The sequence below is a fragment of the Orbicella faveolata genome, unplaced genomic scaffold, assembly GCF_042242905.1.
Source record: "Orbicella faveolata isolate gen_17 unplaced genomic scaffold, um_ofav_v1 contig_12, whole genome shotgun sequence".
Lineage (NCBI taxonomy): Eukaryota > Metazoa > Cnidaria > Anthozoa > Scleractinia > Merulinidae > Orbicella > Orbicella faveolata.
The window spans coordinates 19,480,917-19,501,387 of NW_028301539.1; the positions used below are offsets into that span (position 1 = coordinate 19,480,917).

The 20,471-nt window shown below is 39.7% G+C and overlaps 4 pseudogenes; 2 read left to right on the forward strand and 2 right to left on the reverse strand.

The window, feature by feature from the left end:
* The first annotated feature begins 168 nt into the window (after positions 1-168).
* On the forward strand, positions 169-3,993 carry LOC149117010 (uncharacterized; annotated as a pseudogene).
* Positions 3,994-4,337: 344 nt separating this feature from the next.
* Positions 4,338-16,662, forward strand: LOC110058644 (uncharacterized; annotated as a pseudogene).
* Positions 10,033-11,458, reverse strand: LOC149117011 (uncharacterized; annotated as a pseudogene).
* Positions 13,003-14,349, reverse strand: LOC149117012 (uncharacterized; annotated as a pseudogene).
* Positions 16,663-20,471: the final 3,809 nt, after the last annotated feature.

Genomic DNA, 20,471 nt, shown 5'->3' on the forward strand with positions numbered 1-20,471 from the left:
TCTTCCAGCCAAAGAAGCCCTGGGAATGTCGTTCTCTGTGAGAGAAACATTGCTGTCTTTGACTAGACGACGCCATCTTTTCTTTGTTGTTTACAACGCGGAGGCCTTTCCAGCCTCGCTTCCATGCTATCAAGTCCAGGTCGCTCCACGTGGTGGCCATTTATGAATATGGTGTATGATGATGCAAGGAACAAAAATCAATGTAGTCGAGTGGGAGCTGGTACTGGCTGCCATGGTATGTACCTACTAGCAAGAAAAATGCCTGTATTTGATACGGTGGAACAAACCATGCCAGATACAATGCATACAGTTGCAGTTGAGATGAAGCACTTTCATTGATGTCTGGTAGGGAGGGCCCCAGAAGATTCCCTAGCAGTGAGTAAATAGGAAATGTCCTTGAATAGATTTCCAGAGTGTTGGCCAACCTGCAAAGAAACTGCAGAGAGTACCTCAAAATCCTCTGACCCCCATTGCCAGCGTAAAAAGTAATTGAAGAGTAAAGATTCCATTTCATTGCCACCAGCACCATTTGGTTTGAGTAAGCAGCAGCTTAAAGAAGCTGACAGGAGGGCAAGGCAAATAACTGTCCCAGCTGGTGATCCCTACTCACCAAAGCCAATCTTTTCAAGAATGTCAAGGATGAACTCTCATGAGTGGAAAGAGGTATCTTGTTTCCTGTCCTTGATCTTTAAACTTAATCAAATATAATAGTTATTGCTTGTAGTAATGAGGCTAATACAGCAATAGGCAGTGGTACAGTAGCTTGTTATGGTAATATTTCTTCAGTAAACAAAAATTTTCTATGTATTGGACAATATTATTAGTGGTGGCTCCTTAAATGCTAGGTTGCTGCAGAACATTCCTGATAAAATTATTTTGGTAAGCAGAAAGACCATTTTCATAGCAATTCAAAAGATTTTTTGTTCTTATAAAAAGAATGTCAGCACAAATATGTTGTATTACATGTGGCATGCATGGGTGTTTCTAGTTAAGTTACTGGAAGGACAGTCAATAATTGTTGATGTTAACATTTGTCGACTTAAACACACTATTTTCATGGCATAGGTGGCTGTGCGTGATATCTTAAAATACTGTGTAAGTATTTTAAAAAATTGCTTGATGATGAACAGCATGAAACAATCATTCTCTTTGTGGATGCCATTACAGCACTTTGTGCTCCTTCACAGAATGCAGGAAAGCTGGATGAATTGCAAGAACAAGTAGATGTTTTTCACTGGTACAAATGGAGAGAGACTGTCCATTATCCTTGCAGGTACAATAAAGACAGCATGGAGTTGGTCTGTTTTATTTTGATTACATGAATCCCTCCAAATCGTTCTGTATGGCAACCTGTTTTTCAACACTACTTTTATCAAAGTCGTGGTGACATGTATATTAACGATCATCAAGTCCTACCTAGTTCTTGAACTGATATTTCATGCTTATGTAAATGACTGTGTTGTAAGTTGTAGTGTGTAATTTCTTTCAAACATTTTATAAAATGCAATAGAGAACTTGCCTTGGGGCACTAAGATATCTATGAACTTGGGAATTTTTAAGAGCACTTGAGAACTACTGGAAGCACTTGCCTCATGCTTCTCAATGCATATCTTTATATACATGCACAACTCGACAGTGCACTTGGGCACATCACACTTTGTTGTAATTTGCTTTAATATATAATATACCCTACACACTACACAGCTTGTTCAGCATTTAAAATTAGGAATCGGGAGAGCACAATGACATACACATAGCAACAATTATTACTGTATCATATAAATACATGTACTTCACTTGCACTGCTTTAAGTTTTTGAAGGTTATAACAAATCATATCCTGCATCATCTGCTAGAAGGAGTTAAGAAATTTGGGCCTGTGCATGGGACTTGGATGTATGCCTATGAAAGGTTTTATTCCTGGCTCTGTAGAAGAGCCATGAGTAGGATGTATTCAGAGGCCACAATTATGAGAACATATCAGGTACTTGTGGCTGCAGTCCTTAGGTTCAGTTAAAGTTAAAGCCAACTGGCATTGTTAAGAAATAGTGCAAAATGCAACAGTAAGAGAATACACGAGGAGATTTAAAACATTCATGAAGTTATCGGCCTGAGAGACTGTGTTATCCTTGTCCGAGAGACCAAGACAATTATAACGAAAGTACCGCTTCTTGTCCGCTTGCCAAAGCAAGTAATAATACTCATTTTCATTTCTCTCATTTTTTGCGTTTTTTATTTTCCCAGCAAGTATCAGTGATTTTTTTTCTCTTTGTTACCTTTTCTCATCTTGGAAATGAAAAAAATGCGTTCTGCGTAGAGTCACTATACCACAAGGACAGCACCACGTCTCGCCCACTCAACAAAGTTAAGAGGCTGTCTCTGTAAAAACCGACCACTGATTTTACTTTGAAAATTTGATTTTTCTTATAAGCTGGATTTCAAAGCCCTTACCTGGTCAGTCACGAAAATGAGTTTTATTTGATTAAAAATTCTAATTGAATTTTTCTAGGATTAATTGAAGCTCGGTTTGCTCTACACAAGTTGCGTGCTTGCTGAAATGGGAAAAATAGCACCTATTGCCGGCGCTCTCAAAAAAATTGATATTTGCTCATAAGTCCCAATTCTTTTTTTCAACTATAGATATATCATATCAGTTTGTTTAGCCTTTGGGTAAGAATTGCAAACGAAACCACGGTTTGTTGGTGGGTGGATGTTGTTTGCGAAAAGTATTATTGGACACCTTTAACCACAATTCAAGGGATTTGATCTCAAGGATACCAATCTGAGGCCAACTGCCATACATAGCAAAATTGTTTGTCATACTACACCCAATTGCCTGCCTTAAGGCTAAATTGTGGGTTACCTTGCAGTATTAATTTTCATCAACTGCGGAGTTTAACTCATGAACTTCACTGCAAAAAAAGCGAGACAAACATGTTAAAAGTGAAGACCCATTGGGTAATAGTTTGAATTTGTTTTGCTTGGTCTAGCTCCGACTGCTCACACGAAATGGCAGAGGCATTTTCCTCTTTGTATACTTTTGCCGTATACTTAGTAGTAAGCAAAGTCAACCTGTCTCTTACTGATCTTTTGTTAACTTCGAATCTTGGATGATCAAGGCCGTTTAGGTTGATGGCAATGTTGTTCCAAACATCCCCTCTTTCTTTGCTCCTGTATGGGTACTGATAGGGTTCTTTCACCAAGACTTCCCTGCACAAAGTTCTATCGTGTTTGTCTGACCACTCCATGTCCTTTATGCATGTACAAAGAAAAATAAAGCCAGCAGCATACAGTTACTAATTTTTGAAGACAAATCACATCTACAGTGCTTAAAGATGACAAAAGTAGAGAACAAGTTTTGATTTTCTTAACCTAATTAGTTATTTAGTTTGCTTGGCAAAAGGTAGGAAAACAAACAAGAAAGATTCAATGTGACTTGCTGGTGCCAGTGCACTATGACCAAAATCACGCAATTTTTGGATGTATTTAGAATCAAAATAAAAAGAACGAATGCATCAAAAGTAAATTAAGGTGCGATGAAGTTTGTTTCAGGAAAGTGAAATTGGTGGGTAAAAATATGTTGATTTTAGCCAAAGTATCTTCCTTTTATGGTATAGGGTCTATTGTTCTACTACTTGGTGAAGTTTCGAAAGATTGGAATGTGCAGAAGTTAGGTTTTCGGAAGTTACCGAAGTCAGTTCAACTAGACCGCCATCTTTGATCGATGATATCCATGGCTTTCTCTCAAAAAATCTCGCTTGTCGATATTGTAAATAGTGTAGATATTCAATATAGTATAAAAAGTGTATATAGTTTTCATTCCATTTTTCGTTTTTTCTTCTGGCTGTTGTTTTTTCTGGGAATGGTGTTCGTGGGTAAATATGCGTGTGTCAAACACGACACATGGCATCACAGAGAGATTTTTTCAGACAGCTTTCGTGTTGTGGCTCCAGATAAAGCTCGCTTCTGTGATTATGACTGCTAAAAACAAAAATAGGAAGAGGAAAATCTGCCTGGCATGCTGAGGAAAAATTGTGCTGGAAAAAAAGTGTAGCAAGTTAGAGGTAAGCGAATAATTGCACATTGCTGAAAATGAAGTCGAAATATTTTGAAGTAATTTTTGAGCATACATTACAGTGTTATCAGCCTTGAGCTTAGCAGTCTGCAATAAATGAAATAGTGAGAAATTAATTTTCTCCTTGTTGGTTCTGTTTAGGAAGAAAGAGCCAGTCCAATTGTTTGCCTCGATGATTCAGCCCTGGGAAATATTATACTAAACAGAAGCAGAGAGTACTGATTGGGGGCAGTTTGAAAGGCAGTAGAATCTCCTTCAGTGGCATGACCTCAGACATCTTCAAGTCCCATGTTGAGGCAGCACGAGATCTAGGCAGGATTCAAAGCTATCCTGATGAGAAAAGACAGCTTCTGTCAATTGTTGCCATGGACTTTTCCTATTCCACCTTGCAGCGATGTTTCCAGTGTTCCTCAAAAACCATAATAGCGGCAAAGGTGCATTGCATACTTTTTGGTCATGGAGGTGTCCCATCAGACAAGTACAAGTTCACCCGCCATTATGTCAGTGTGTAAGTACTTGAGGAATTAACTGGATTTCTCTATTGAGATGATGTTTCACGGGCATGATCATGCTGTAGTGTTATGGTGGAAGGTGAGGAGACAGCAGTCAGGTACTGGCAAGATACAATCAAGGGACTTGTGGACCAGTACCTCCTGGAATTCCCCAATGGAGTCAAGAGAACATATCTTTACACCCACTTGCCCACCAATTTCTGTATGTACACAATGCTGGCAGGTTTGTGTAATCTTTGCGACGATTTTGGCCACAGTAATTTTGATGAACTGTGTTCACTTATTGACGAGGTATCTTCAATGTGTCCGGTTCTGAAGACATCATCTATGATAAAAGATGTGCGTGTTTATCAAACATTTTTGAAAACCAAGTTTTCAAACTGGCACAAAAACATTCACCCTGTCTTGAACTGTGCATGTCATATGCATTTGATGCCTGCTCAGAAGACCACAAAGCAATGTGTGCAGATATTTCACCCTTCTGTGCTACATACAGCTCTCTATTAAGAGAGATTGAAATGCTTCCAGATGCTAGCAAAACAGAGCTGAAGCCAAGGTTAACAGAGCTGTGTGGAGCACTTTATGACTATTTGTCACATTTGCTATGAACAAAACATGAGGGTGACTACTACCAGTTTGTTGTGAAGAATATGAAGCCTGGAGAGTGTGTCACGATAATTGACTACAAAATGAAACTTGAACTAGGAAAGTGAAGGAGAGAAATCCAGATGGACTGGTATGGGAAGAGAGGTATTTCTTTGCATGGATGTTACATAATGGCGAAAGTCTCAGATAATGAGAAGACCAGTGAAGTTTTTGACTTGTGGTCAGAGGACACCAAACAGGGTGCCTTTTTTACCCAGAGTATGCTGGATATGTGCTTTACCTGGCTAAAAAGAACCTTTCGGGGCTTTGCTGTGTACCTCTTTTCTGGTTTGAAAGTTTACTTTTTATGCATAAACACGTTCTTATTACTTCTTATCCAGGCCACTGGATAAATTAATCATCCTTATTCAAATGTGGACAGGCTTATTTTCATGATGGAAATAGGACTGTTTATTCAATGATGCTCAATGTATCGGTGATATTTTTATTTTGCACAAATTTGATACTGCATGTCTAAGATTTTATAATTCCTTGTCCCCATACTCTGCTAGTATAAATTTAGTTGAAGCAAAGGCACTGGGTAGAAAAGGGGGAAAAGGGGTGATCATTTGCCAAGGAGGGATTAATTTCCGGGGTGCTATCATGAGTAAGGAAACACACTTTCAAAATGCAAGTTATTGTTGTACCTAGTAATAACATTAAGTGACTACACTTGTTGCTAGTTGTACAGGACTATTTTATCCCGCTTTGTTAACATATTATGCTCAAGGCAAGCTCTTTTAACAAAAACTGTGGTTGGTGACATTGTTTACATCCCTCATTTTTTCAAAAATCACACTGAATTGAAGAGATTGTATAAAAGGCACCAAGGAGAATTTAGATTCTCATCTTACTTGTAGCTCTTCTCACTTCATAAAGGTAACTTATAAGGAATAGGCCAAGTTTTTACACTGAAGAATATTTAGGGGGAATCACAATGTAAATCCTTGGTCTTGAAGGGATCTCACAACATGATTACTGTATATGTCAATTAAGATTTGCTGTTGCGAACCCTTCAAACACTACTTGTGGGGGTATGAGAATTTTCTAGAGGTCACTTGTTCAAGATAATATGAATATTTCTATGCTGTCTTCTTCATGTTTCTCTTACTTGTCTTCTATCTACAGACAATGGTCTCCATTATCACAATACTGCTGTTCTGGCCTACCTTTGTGAGGTGAATGAGGTATTCAACCTAAATTTTTTAGAATACAACAACTTTGAAGCTGGGGAAGGAAAAACTGCTCTTGATACCCACTTCGCACACATAAGCCACAAGATTGTGCGTTATGTCCGTCTTGGCAATGATTTGGAGACTGGTGAGGAGCTGGGGCAGCTTGTGCAGGTAAATATATAATGTGTATTTGCTCAATTTTAACTTTTGTATGTTACAGCTGTTTTCATATTCATGATGAATATGAAGATGTAGACGAAGAGAGTTTATCATTTTATAATGTGATGATTTTAAAAAGCACTTGGGGCAGTGGACCTGGAAGAGAGTCATTTGTTGAAGACAAAGAATAACATTTGTAACATCAACAACTTTGTGCATGTATTTGAAGTAAAACAAAAAAAGTAAAGTCTGTATACAAGCCAAGTGGCCCATCAGGCCAGAGCTTATTGCGGTTTCTGTAGCATGAAGTGACTAGCAGTATTTTTACTCCCCCCTGGATGGGATGCTAGTCCATCTCAGGGTTACCCCCAGCATTAAGTTTGCTGGTACCCATTTATACACCTGGATAGAGAGAGGCAGTGTGAGAGTGAAGTGTCTTGCCTAAGTACACAACACCATGTCCCTGGCCAGGGCCTGCACCCGGACCGCTCGATCTGGAGATGAGTGTACTGACCATGAGGCCACTGCACCCACCATGTATTTGAAGCAGGGTGATTATCACATTTCAGGTTTCCTACTCTAGCTGTAAACACTCAAGTGAGTTGAGGACAATTTGCGTGACATTCAAGTTTTTAGGACAATCTTAACTATGCTTCCATCTTGCACGCTGTAACTGTATGTAAACACATTTTGCAGTTAGCATCAAAAGTTGAAATGAATGTTGAAATATGCTTTGATCATGTGACCAAGACAGTGTAGGATCTTATACAAAATGCTTTACACCTTTGTAGTATAGAGTAGAGCTAAATGTAGAGGCAGACTGTACTGCTAACTTGTAGGGGGAGGGTGATCCATAATTATTTCTATGTGCCAGTGTCATTGCACAGTAAACATAGTAGATCAATTAGTGCTGAGGAGTGAATAATTTCTTTTTATAAGTATTTTTCTCCTACAGAGCATGGAAAATTATTTCCTGTTTTCAGTTGTTCATTGATAGAAGCAAAGCTCCCAAGAAAATGGGGACCTTCAAAGACATTTCTTTTGTGTCCCGAACTAGTCAGTGCTAAGAAAGGATTCAACCGGATTGAACCTAACAACAACGATATCTTTATTCTGCGATGACAGCTCGTGCATGACACTACAACCGAGAGGATCTGGGTTCTAATACATTAAACCGGGAGGGGATCTGGATCCTAATACACAACAATTTCCTTGTTTGGAAACTTTGTATTTCCTTTGGAAGGGGAATATGCAGGAGGAGTAATAGCACATTCATTGGCTGGTACTGGAAAAGTTTCAAAGACCAAAGAACATCTTAGGAAAATTTCATCAAGGTGTTCACCTTTGGCTGGGTCAACAGGTGCATCTGTGTCCGCTGATTTACCACAAGGCAGTGATGAGCAGCTTTATAGCACCTCTTGCCAGGGTGATGCATACAGCATACGGTTCATAAATCATGCTCCTGAACTAATGCAGTTCCCATTGCTACTTGATACTGATAGGATCCTGACGCCTATCTGCCTTCAAAGGGGTTTGGGCTCAAGAGGAACTCTGGCAAGAGGGTGGTTTTCTCACTTGCTCAAAAGGAGATAATGATCTCCTTTTACAACCGACAAGCATCAAGTGGTGTCAGAGCAGACCCAAAAGCTGTAATTGCTTGTATGAGAGAACGGGGGTTTGGAGGTCCTTAAAGAGACACAAATTCATAGCTGGTGGAGTATGTATCATCAAAAGAGGAAAAGATCTATTGGTGTCTTGCAGGAAGAAGCAGCTAAATTACAAGGCCTCCACCCATCGCAACACTTTGTTTTGCAACGGCAACCAGTTGTCATGTCGCAACAACAGCCTTTTCCTGTAACACAAGTGTCTGCTCCTGCCACCCAGTCACAACAGCAGCCTATTCCTGTCACACAAGTGTCTGCCCCTGTCACTGTGTCACAACAGCAGCCTATTCCTGTAACACAAGTGTCTGCTCCTGTCATCATGTCACAACAGCAGCCTATTCCTGTAACACAAGTACCCACCCCTATCACTGTCACAACAGCAGCCTATTCCTGTAACATAAGTGTCTGCTCCTGTCATCATGTTACAACGGCAGGCTGTTCCTGTAACGCAAGTGTCTTCCCCTATCACTGTGTCACAACAGCAGCCTATTCCAATAACAGAAGTGCCTGCTCCTGTCACCATGTCATAACAGCAGGCTGTTCCTGTAACACAAGTGTCTGATCCTGTCACCATGTCACAACAGCATTGTGTTCCTGTAACGGAAGCGTCTGCTCCTGTCATGGTGTCACAACAGCAGACAACTCCTGTCATCATGTCTCAATAGCAACCTGTTACTGTAACACGTGTCTACTCTTGTCACCCAGTCACAGCAGCAGCCTTTTCACCCACAAGGTTCTACTCCTGTTAACTGAGTGTTGCAGCAGTCACCAGTACTTCAACAGCAGTCAATCTATGTCCTGCCTCAGATAGGACCCTGTGAGAATGTTATGGTTGGCAAAACAATAACTGGCCTTACCGATGTTCTTCAGTGGAGTTTCCTGTCTGACTTTTGTCAGTCAGCTATCTCAGGAAGATGTGGAAGCAATGCCTGTACATTCATAGCTTTGTACTTTGGTTACCTCTATCTTCAGGACAACTTCCTACCACCACATGGCAGTGTTCTCTCAATGGAAAGGAAGTACGCATTGTACAAAGCAATGAAAAGAGGTTATAAAAAAGATGATGAACTTTTTTAAGGAGAGGGAGTGGATGTGTCAGTGGAAGATGCTCTAAGTATGGCTGGAATGGAATGCTTTGTGAACTCCATAGGCGAGAGCATTGATGTTTTTGGCCAGGACTGTGAAGATCAGCTGGCATCAGTTTTTGACACATTAGCCTCGACTCTGCAATCAAGGAGTAATGCAGTTGTTACCACAGGCAGAACCATGCTTCTCATCATCAACCAAGATGGTTCATGCATGATTGTTGACTCCCACAAGCATCAAAATAATGGAGCTGTAATAGCTTACTGCCCTTCAAATTCCGCTAACTTGTTAGCATAATGGCTGACAGCAATGTTGCAAGAGACTTGGCAATGTACTTAAAGAGTTTGTTCTGTTACATCAATTTCCTTTATCACATCATAGGTTGTTTACTTGTCACATAATTTTTAGTATTTTCAATTGACTGCTGTAGAGTCAAAACCAAAGTATTAGCTGTGGCCAATCATAACACATGCAGACATTGACAGTGTAAAATGGGGTTGACAGGCCTGCACAACTCTCAAGCGCGTGTTTTAGCCTTTTATAGTTTGGCTCTACAAGTATATCTTTGAGCGAACGCCCTCTTTTGTATGAAACGAGGGGCGGATCCTTGTAGATTTCGCTCAGTAATGGTTGTTGTTCTATTAAATGCCATTTTTTCATTAGGATTTGTTTTAGGTTTGGCACTGATGGTTGATATTGTGTGACAAAAGACAAGATTCATTTGTTTTCTCTCTGTTTTGGTTGGAGGGCTAGTTTTCTCTCTTCAAAGTTCACTTCAGAGAGGGTTGCTTCAATAAGATTCTCTGGGTAACCTCTCTCAATAAGGTGTGACGTGAAGGCTTTGATTTTCTCTTCAAATATTTTCTTAGAAGAGTTTGTTCTGAGAAGTCTTAAAGCCTCTCCTTTGATGAAACCTTTTTTAACTCCCGGTGGGTGGGATGAAGTGAAGTGTATATATTGGAACGTTTCAGTAGGCTTGAAGTGGGTATGCACATCAAGAACTGAGTCTTTTTTGAATCTTTTGCCTTTAGAAATGTTCGTATCCAGGAATGTCATTTCCGTTGCAGAAACCTCAGCCGTGAATTTTATTGTCGGGTGGTGGTTGTTTGCTTGTTCAATGAACTGTAATATTTCATCCCTGTTTATAGTCCAGAGTGAAAATATGTCGTCTATATATCATTTCCAGACGAGCGGTTGAAATGCGCTTTGGTTTAGGATTTCTGTTTCTACCTTACTCATGAAGATGTTAGCAAATGCTACTGCCATCTTTGTGCCCATGGCTGTGCCATGTATTTGGAGGTAGTTTTTTTCCAGCGAACTGGAATGAGTTTTCCTGTAGAATTAGCCTTAGCGATTGCTCTAGTAGTGGTGTTGGGATAGGAGGTTTGTTTACTTAGAATGTTTCGTATGCTCTGCATACTGTTTGGATTCCCTCCTCTTGTGGTATGTTCGTATAGAGGCTCGTTATGTCCATTGAAACAAGTATAACGTCTGCTGGGACTTTCGTTTTTTCTATGAAATTAATGAAGTCTGTTGAATCTTTGAGATAAGACTTCTGTTGTTTTGCAGTAGGCTGGAGTAGTTTGTCAACAAATGATGTTAATTTCTCTGTTGGGCCTTCACACCCTGATATTATTGGTCTACCGACCGGGGTCGGTTTGTGTATTTTAGTAAGGGTGTAGAATTCTGGAATGCGAGGCGGTTTTGGCGTTTCACAAAGCCATTTTTTAGTGATTTCATCTATGTGGTTTCTACGGTAGAGCTCGTTGATGAGTTGTTCAACCCTATGTTGTGTATAAATTACCATGGGTGTTTCAAGAGGCCTGTAGTGGTTTATGTTGTCTAGGTGGATTTGACCTTCTTGTTTTTTGTCTTCTGTATTCATCACAACAGTGGTTGTTCCTTTGTCTGCCTTTTTAATATTAATTCCGCTGTCACGCTTTAAGGCTTTGAGAGCCGCGTGTTCCGCGGGTGATAGATTATTTTTAGGCTTTGTGAGTTTTAAGTCTGCGAGTTCACTCTTCACGTCTTCTAGGTAGCTTTCAAGGGCAACTGATTGTTGTATTGGTGGTTCCCATGTAGATTTTACATGGAAAGGATGTGGTTCGTTGTTTTGCCCGTGAAATGTGTACATGAGGCGCATTCTTCTTGCGTACTGATCAAAGTCACGCAAGATTTGACGCTTTATTTGTGTTTGTTTTGTCACGGGTGTTGGGATAAATTTGAGCCCTTTTGCCAGCAAATTGATCTGGTCATTTCAGAGTCCTTTGTTTGAGGGGTTTTTTATATGTTTTTGGTTCGCCTCTATTTGTATGTGTGATTGTTTCTTTTGTTTGATCTTTCTGCGCTCTTTGTTCGTTAGATTGCTTTTTGCATTCCTTCCTCTTGTGTTTTTTGCATTATTTTTGGCCCCTGTGTTGTAGTGGGAGTCAGAGAATACACATTTGTACTTTTGAACTTGTTTATTCTCAATGTCTCCTAATTTTTCCATCATTTTGCTGAACTGGGCAATACTAGCCTGGATACTGCCAGTAATTTCTTTAACATTCGTGATTGTTACATCAGTGTTACATGCAGCTGGCGCCGAGCGTGCTGGTTTGTTTTTACAATTCTCATTTTCAGTTGGCGTTTGCACTACTTTTGGTCTCTTTGATTTGTTTAATTCGACCCTAGCGCGGTCGATTTCACGGTAGTGAAAACGTGTTAGTGCTCTGACGAATTCTTGGTCAGCGTTCTTTCTGAGACGCTTAATGTCCGTTTTAAATTCATTGTCTGCTCTTATCCGAGCCCTCGCCCTGTATTGTAGGGATTCTGGGCAAGTTCCTTTGTCTGTGTGCCTTTTCAATGACTTGATGGCTGATTCCGTGTGGAAGATTTTGCTTTCTGCGGACTGTGGCGACGTTTTCGAGGGTTCTCGTTCGTTCTGGCAGCTGTCTTTGGTTCACGGTTTTTCCTCCTGCTCTGGCATGCGGTTTGTTTTTGTGGGCTGGTGTCGTTTGGCACTTGAAAGGACGGTAGTTCGTCGTCTCCGGACTGGTCAAGAAGATCGTCTTCAAGAATGCTTGAGGTGTCCATGTTTTCCTCTTCAATGGCTTTAGAATTGCCAGGGACTGCTATTAGCCCTTCTGACGTTAGTAGGTTTTCTGACATGGTATTATCAGGTATTGGTCAGGCAAGACCGTGGTTTTGATCCTATCGTGTGGATCTCTTCAGTTGCCGATTATTTGGAAGGACTGATAGAGATGAGTTCTCGTTATCAATCCGGAGAGGGGGTGTTCCCCATCCTACTTATACTCGTGTGGAGGATCGAAAATTCTGTGTTGTCATTGCCTATTTAGTTTTAGCCAATTGTATTCATGTTGTTTTGATCCTTGCGAGCTCAGCTTGACGCTGTGTTTCTTGTAGTGGCTAATATGTAGAATTTTGAACTTGTACTGGTATATATTGCAGAAACAACCAGTTCTGCAAGGATGCGCTTATGTGTTTTGTTAGGTCTCTAGTTTTGGAGACTGCACATGGTTGGTTTTGCGGATTAAATGTTGTTTTGTTTTGTACGTGCTTGGCTCAAATGATATTAACAATGTGTACATGATCTCACTGCTTGTGACGGGGCCTGTCTGGTAAAAATCAACAGTGTAAAATGGGGTTGACAGGCCTGCATGACTCTCAAGCGCGTGTTTTAGCCTTTTATAGTTTGGCTCTCACAAGTATATCTTTGAGCGAACGCCCTCTTTTGTATGAAACGAGGGGCGGATCCTTGTAGATTTCGCTCAGTAATGGTTGTTGTTCTATTAAATGCCATTTTTTCATTAGGATTTGTTTTAGGTTTGGCACTGATGGTTGATATTGTGTGACAAAAGGCAAGATTTGTTTGTTTTCTCTCTGTTTTGGTTGGAGGGCTAGTTTTCTCTCTTCAAAGTTCACTTCAGAGAGGGTTGCTTCAATAAGATTCTCTGGGTAACCTCTCTCAATAAGGTGTGGCTTGAAGGCTTTGATTTTCTCTTCAAATATTTTCTTAGAAGAGTTTGTTCTGAGAAGTCTTAAAGCCTCTCCTTTGATGAAACCTTTTTTAACTCCCGGTGGGTGGGATGAAGTGAAGTGTATATATTGGAACGTTTCAGTAGGCTTGAAGTGGGTATGCACATCAAGAACTGAGTCTTTTTTGAATCTTTTGCCTTTAGAAATGTTCGTATCCAGGAATGTCATTTCCGTTGCAGAAACCTCAGCCGTGAATTTTATTGTCGGGTGGTGGTTGTTTGCTTGTTCAATGAACTGTAATATTTCATCCCTGTTTATAGTCCAGAGTGAAAATATGTCGTCTATATATCATTTCCAGACGAGCGGTTGAAATGCGCTTTGGTTTAGGATTTCTGTTTCTACCTTACTCATGAAGATGTTAGCAAATGCTACTGCCATCTTTGTGCCCATGGCTGTGCCATGTATTTGGAGGTAGTTTTTTCCAGCAAACTGGAATGAGTTTTCCTGTAGAATTAGCCTTAGCGATTGCTCTAGTAGTGGTGTTGGGATAGGAGATTTGTTTACGTAAAATGTTTTGTATGCTCTGCATACTGTTTGGATTCCCTCCTCTTGTGGTATGTTCGTATAGAGGCTCGTTATGTCCATTGAAACAAGTATAACGTCTGCTGGGACTTTCGTTTTTTCTATGAAATTAATGAAGTCTGTTGAATCTTTGAGATAAGACTTCTGTTGTTTTGCAATAGGCTGGAGTAGTTTGTCAACAAATGATGATAATTTCTCTGTTGGGCCTTCACACCCTGATATTATTGGTCTACCGACCGGGGTCGGTTTGTGTATTTTAGTAAGGGTGTAGAATTCTGGAATGCGAGGCGGTTTTGGCGTTTCACAAAGCCATTTTTTAGTGATTTCGTCTATGTGGTTTCTACGGTAGAGCTCGTTGATGAGTTGTTCAACCCCATGTTGTGTATAAATTACCATGGGTGTTTCAAGAGGCCTGTAGTGGTTTATGTTGTCTAGGTGGATTTGACCTTCTTGTTTTTTGTCTTCTGTATTCATCACAACAGTGGTTGTTCCTTTGTCTGCCTTTTTAATATTAATTCCGCTGTCACGCTTTAAGGCTTTGAGAGCCGCGTGTTCCGCGGGTGATAGATTATTTTTAGGCTTTGTGAGTTTTAAGTCTGCGAGTTCACTCTTCACGTCTTCTAGGTAGCTTTCAAGGGCAACTGATTGTTGTATTGGTGGTTCCCATGTAGATGAATGGCAAAAAGGGTGAGAAAGGCTAACCAATCACAGTGAGACATCGAGGAAAATTGGAGCAATTGCTACTGCATGTTCTATAATGTGATGATGTGACGATTTTTAGAGCAGTGGGGCAAACAGAGCTGCTACCCTGGTCAGTGCTATCTTGGTTTCTATGATTTTCCAAATTGTTCCTCTTAATTTCATTGGAAATGCACTGAGTCTGGTAAATGTGGCTTTATGATTATTTTGATCAGTGCAGATGCAGGCAAGTTACACGGTGGCAATGATAAGTATGAAAATATAATCACAGAGGATGTATTGTTCTGATATACTACAAAATCATGGTAGCTAATAAGGTGCCATGTTGAACAATCTGAATAGCACGCTTGTCTAGTGGACTTTCTGAACATAACAAGCATTTGACTACTTTTCTAACCAAATGTCTGGAAAATATTGCTTGTAACAACAAGGAATGTCAAAGTATTTCAAATTTTCAGAAATAGTATATTTTAGTATTCCTTGTTTTGATATTTATGTAATGACAATACAACCATGTAATTATAAGGACCCAGTGATTGAACATGTTTAGGGCCAGCCTTGTGTATAATGTGTTCTAATTTTTTGTTTAGCTTAAAGAAAAACACTGGAACAAGATAACTTTTGATCCAGGCAAATGGCTGAAAATATTTGTTTTGATTTACAACAAAATTATTCTAACTGCCAATACATGACATTTTGAACACTCTATGAATTATGTCAAATGAACTCATGTTGCATCTCTGACTTATACTAATAATTACAGAATAAACAATAACTGCTCAAATTATTTCTGTACTTGTAAATTTACTTTGGTTAAAAGCTAGGTCAATGTGGAGTCATTACACAGGGAAACTGGTTGATGTGTAGCAAGGCTGTGCCTTGAGTGTACACATGGAGGTTGTTGCAGCAACTAATCCCTGGTACTAATCCCTCCAATCACATTAAGACAAATTTGAACTTGTGACCAAGGGCGTTGACAAAATTCAATGGGCACTTCAAATGAGGGGTCTAACAAATTTGGCAATATTTTGAGATAGTGGACATAGACATAGACATAAACATACTTTATTTAACATGGACAAGTACACACTTAGCTGTTCGCTAGTTTCCAGGTGTTCCACGATTTAAATTAAGTAATGTACAACATTATAGGAGCTAAAAAGAAAAGGCATTTACATCAAGCTAATTTAAAAATCACTAAAAAAAACCGAGCTAAAAGCGATAAAATATAATCAAAGTGTATTAAACATGAAAATCAGTTTGCCAAATCTTTTTCAAAAAGTCTTTTGAACCTGCCATGGAACGAATATCACGAGGTAGCATATTCCAGTACTTTGCTGCTGCATAACGCCATGACTTAAGACCATATCTGGTAGTGTTCACTTTAGGTATGGAAAGATTAAAATTTCTGCGAAGATTGTACGCTGTTCTCTTCTCAGTTATAAGATTTTTGAAGCTGGATGGAGCCCTGCCTTGAATAATATTGTTCACAGTCAGTAACATGTCTTGAGTGTGATGATTTTCTAAGGTTGATGTTGATCAGAGGCACCCTAAGAGCGCTTCATACGTCAAGATCTTGTCGCTGTACACAAATCTCAAGGCCCTCGCATTTGTTCTTTCCAGTTTTTCTATATTCCTTCCACAGTGATACCAAACCTGACTACAATAAGAAAAATATGGTAAAATAAAAGCTTGATATAAGGATACCTTCGTTTTGCAAGGTAGAATGTTCTTTAACTTGCTTAGAGCATTTATTTGGCTCCCCACCTTGCGACAAATGTCCGCAATGTGTGAATCAAATTTTAGTTTTTCGTCTAAAGTTATGCCCAGTAGTTTTATCTCCTTGGATACTGGAATCTCTTTACCCGCATATTCGATGCTAATGCCACACTGAGTAGCATTTCCTAACACCATGGCGTTATATTTTGTCGGGTTGGCGATCATTCCGTTTTGTTTAAACCAAGAGGTGGCATTGAACAGATCTTGGTTAATCATGTTTTCTACTGCGTGGGGAAATCTTTTGAAGCATGTAAATTGGTGTCGTCTGCAAAGTTTAATAAGCTGCTCTCGTTTATAGCATAGGCCAAATCGTTTATAAAAATATTAAAAAGAAGTGGTCCTAATATTGACTGCTGGGGTACACCACTACGAACAACATTCCACAATGAAAAACTGTTTCCCAGTTTGACTCGTTGGTAGCGATGTGAGAGGTAACTCTGAAGGAGGGACCATGATCTTTCATCCAGTCCGTAAAATCTAAGCTTTTCCAACAGAAGATCGTGAGAGATACAGTTGAATGCCTTGCTAAGGTCCAGTGTAGCAGCACCAGTAACGTGGCTTTTATCAAGTTTTTCTTTCCACTCTTCGGTGAGCGTCAATAACGCCGCAGAGCAGCCATGCAATTTCCAACACGCGAACATATAATCGTGGAAAATGGTATCAAAATAACTACTCATCTGAGTATGGACAATGCGTTCAAACACTTTGTCGAATGCAGGCAGCACGGTGACAGGTCTAAAGTTTGCTTTGTCCAACACGCTGTCCTTTTGTGTAAAGGTGTAATCGGACCATACTTACACCCTTCAGGAACTTCTGCCATTGCAATAATAGTATTTATAAGATCACTTAGTGGTTCAGACACTGATGGTGCCGCTGCTTTGACTGCGCGTGGCGGAATTAAGTCATATCCCTGGGCTTTGTTTGCCTTGATGTCGTTGAGTATTTGCCCTACTTCGTGGTGATTTGTAAAATGAAAAGTAAAGCTTTTACTGGCTATACTGTTCATAGGTAAGCAAGAGGCATGTGACTGATGTTGGAACGGAGTGTATGAATCAATTGTTAACCTATCGGTGATATTTGTAAAATAGTCATTAAAAATCTCTGCTACTTGAGCTTGATTGATAATTGTTCTGCTATTTTCTTTTAAAATGATCAAATCGCTTTGCGCACGTTTGTTTGTGTGTAAAAGAGGACGTAGTGACCGCCAAAAAGCCCTCTAGTTTCCAGCATGTGAGCAGCACAGATGATCAAATGTTTAACAAGAGACTTTCGTCTCATGGAGACCACGCAATTTCTTAACACTCAGTATACTTCCCAGTCGTCTGTTTTCCTTGTTTTGTTAAATTTTCATTTTAGACTGCTTTACTTCCGAATGGCCTTTCTTATCTCCGGTGTAATAAATTTGGATTGGCCTGAAGCCACCTTACGCTTTCTCATTCTGATGGGTGCATGATCGTCAAACACATCGGTATACATCTTTTAAGCACATTTTATAATATATATAAATCCTCATTACTCCACATATTTATGATCCTAACTAAGATTTCCAAAAGGGAATATTGCCAGTATAAAATAACCTTTGTTTTTTGTCATAGCTAAATTTATTCTAACAAAATGCATATAACCGGAAGTCATATCCACTAATCAACATTTTTAAGAATTAGACTGAAAATATATATTTTAGTGATTACTTTGCTTGCAGCTGTTAAGGTTTTATCTGCAGAATTTTGTCATTGTCATTCTCTAGCTGCAGTTTGGGGTAGTCCGTTTGACTTTCAAAGGTGGGAGAGGGAGGGGGTAATTTTGAGAAAAAGGATCCTGCTGTGCATGCATACTTCTATCAAACAAAATTCATACACATGACCTCTACCTAAAGAAAACGTCCCTAGAAAAACATTTCCTGTTGTATAAAAAGGTTAAGTCAAATCGTGACTGTACCAAATCACCCCCCCCCCCCCGTTCCTCCCACCCACCCTAAAGTTGTGGTCTGACATTCTGTTACAAGATGACTTCCGGCCTACATTGAGCCTTAGAAACTAAGGTCCCTGATCCTACAGGCTGAAACAAAACGTATTTGGTTGTACGAGAACAACTCATTCAGTTTGTCCCATATTGCGTGCAACTTGGGGTCTCTGCCTTTCTCAATGCAGCACTTGATTCTTTTAAACTTTTCTTCAGTCACCTGAAGAACTTCTGCCAGTTCCATGTGGTCCATAGACACTTTCGTGGCAAAAGCATCAATTCCATAGACCTCAGCCGTAGCTTCAGCAACCTTCAAAATTTTGGCAATAGTTTTGAAGTCTTTGCTGCTTCTGAAGTGCCACACTGTCCTTATCTTTCCATTTGACTGCACGTCCTTGCCATACAAGTGAATTAGACAGGCTTTTAACAAAACATAAACACAGCCAGGCGGTTACAAGAGACGCTAAGAATGCTTTTATGTAAGAACAAATGCAATACAACAATTGCTAAATATTTGATGGTCATAGCTGTACTCTCTTTTGATTGGATGTCAACTCTTTCAAAGGATTTTTTGCTTACTGATGTTATGAGTTTCGCTTTCTTGGAGTCATCAGAATGACTGTCTTCACCCACTGATGTTGATGCCAAGGTTCGTTTTCTACAAAACATATGAAGTCCTTGTACATAGAGTTGTCTAGAATTGAATTAATTCTTAATTCAACATTTTCTCACCGGTCTGCCATTTTTTCTCATCAAAAACAGCCTTGAACGGGAGGATTTCTCAGTCAGTTTTTTTTGTAAAAACGTAACCTCCAAATATCAAGTCAAATAATTAAATCCTCTAAGAGGTATGTTATCAACACTTCAACAGTTTTTGAGCTTATGGTACTTGCAGATATTCTAGTGCAGAGTTAAACCAACAACTTGAAGGAGGAGCCCTTGGACCATTTTATAATGCCTGTGAATTTGAAACACTGGCGCAATATCCTCTAAGAGTTATAGGAAGTTAAAGTTTCTCCTCATTTTTGTGTTAAAAAACCGCTGCAGGCATGGTACCAACAAACTCGTGTCTACCATTTTGTATACATGGCGTAGAATGCCTATTGTTCTCGGGACATTTACTTACAGTTCGAAAAAGTGTATAGGTATGTCATGACGCTTATTAATATTCATCGATGCTCCGAACGAGCTGTTTTCATTGGTTGCTATGAATGCGCGACAATACTCATTACCTCATGATGAGGCGGTAAACTAAACAATGAACTCTCCGCCTATTGTTTCTTTCTTTGTTTCAATGAACTCAACGTGCTTTTGTTATTTAAATATCGAAACAACTCACCGCACGCGTGTTTTTTGTGCGTTTTGCAAAAGTCAAACATCCACGCATTAACTCATTTTCGCGTAATGGATTTGCACTTGCTTTAAGGAGGTTTCGTGTGGAGTTTGTAACACTGGAATCAAAGCTCACTTCATTTATCTTCATTGTGTCTGTGCGAGCAAGACAATTGTGTCGTAAATAAAACAATTCTTTCACTCTGTGCAGTTTGCACGCGGAAGCGAAAACGAGCTATAAACAAACTATTTGTTCCGTCTTAGGATGCTTTTTAACTTTCGCGTATCCAGAACAGCCGGTGAGTGAATTTAAATAATGGTTGCCAAATGCATGAATGCTTAAAACGCGCGGGCAAAAAAAGTGGTCTGACCACTGATCAAATCGCAACGATCAGTATCATGGTTGAAACGATGTTCTGTCTCTGCGCGTTTAAACTGAATTACAAGCATACGCCAGTCTTGATAAGAGAGATCGCGAAGTGTTTTGGTTTTTCCTTGCAAAGATTGTATAAGTTAATGTATTCACGATTGTTGTTAACGGTTGGCTGGAAAAAAATCTTTTGTCAAATACTTGATAGCCATTGGTGCATTTCGACCCGTCGGCAAGTCTTTGCCGCGAATAGGACAGTATAAATTTCCAGCTTCATTCAGTTTTCAACCATTCGAATTTTTTTCAACATGGAGAAACGTTGCCGTCCACCTCAGGGCTTTTACAAGAGCCTAGACTCTTTCGCGATCTCACGAGCCGGCATTATGTGCGACAAAAAACCTGACGTTCTTGGTGTTTATCAAGCTGAACGCATAGTTGCCAAGAAGTTCCGAAA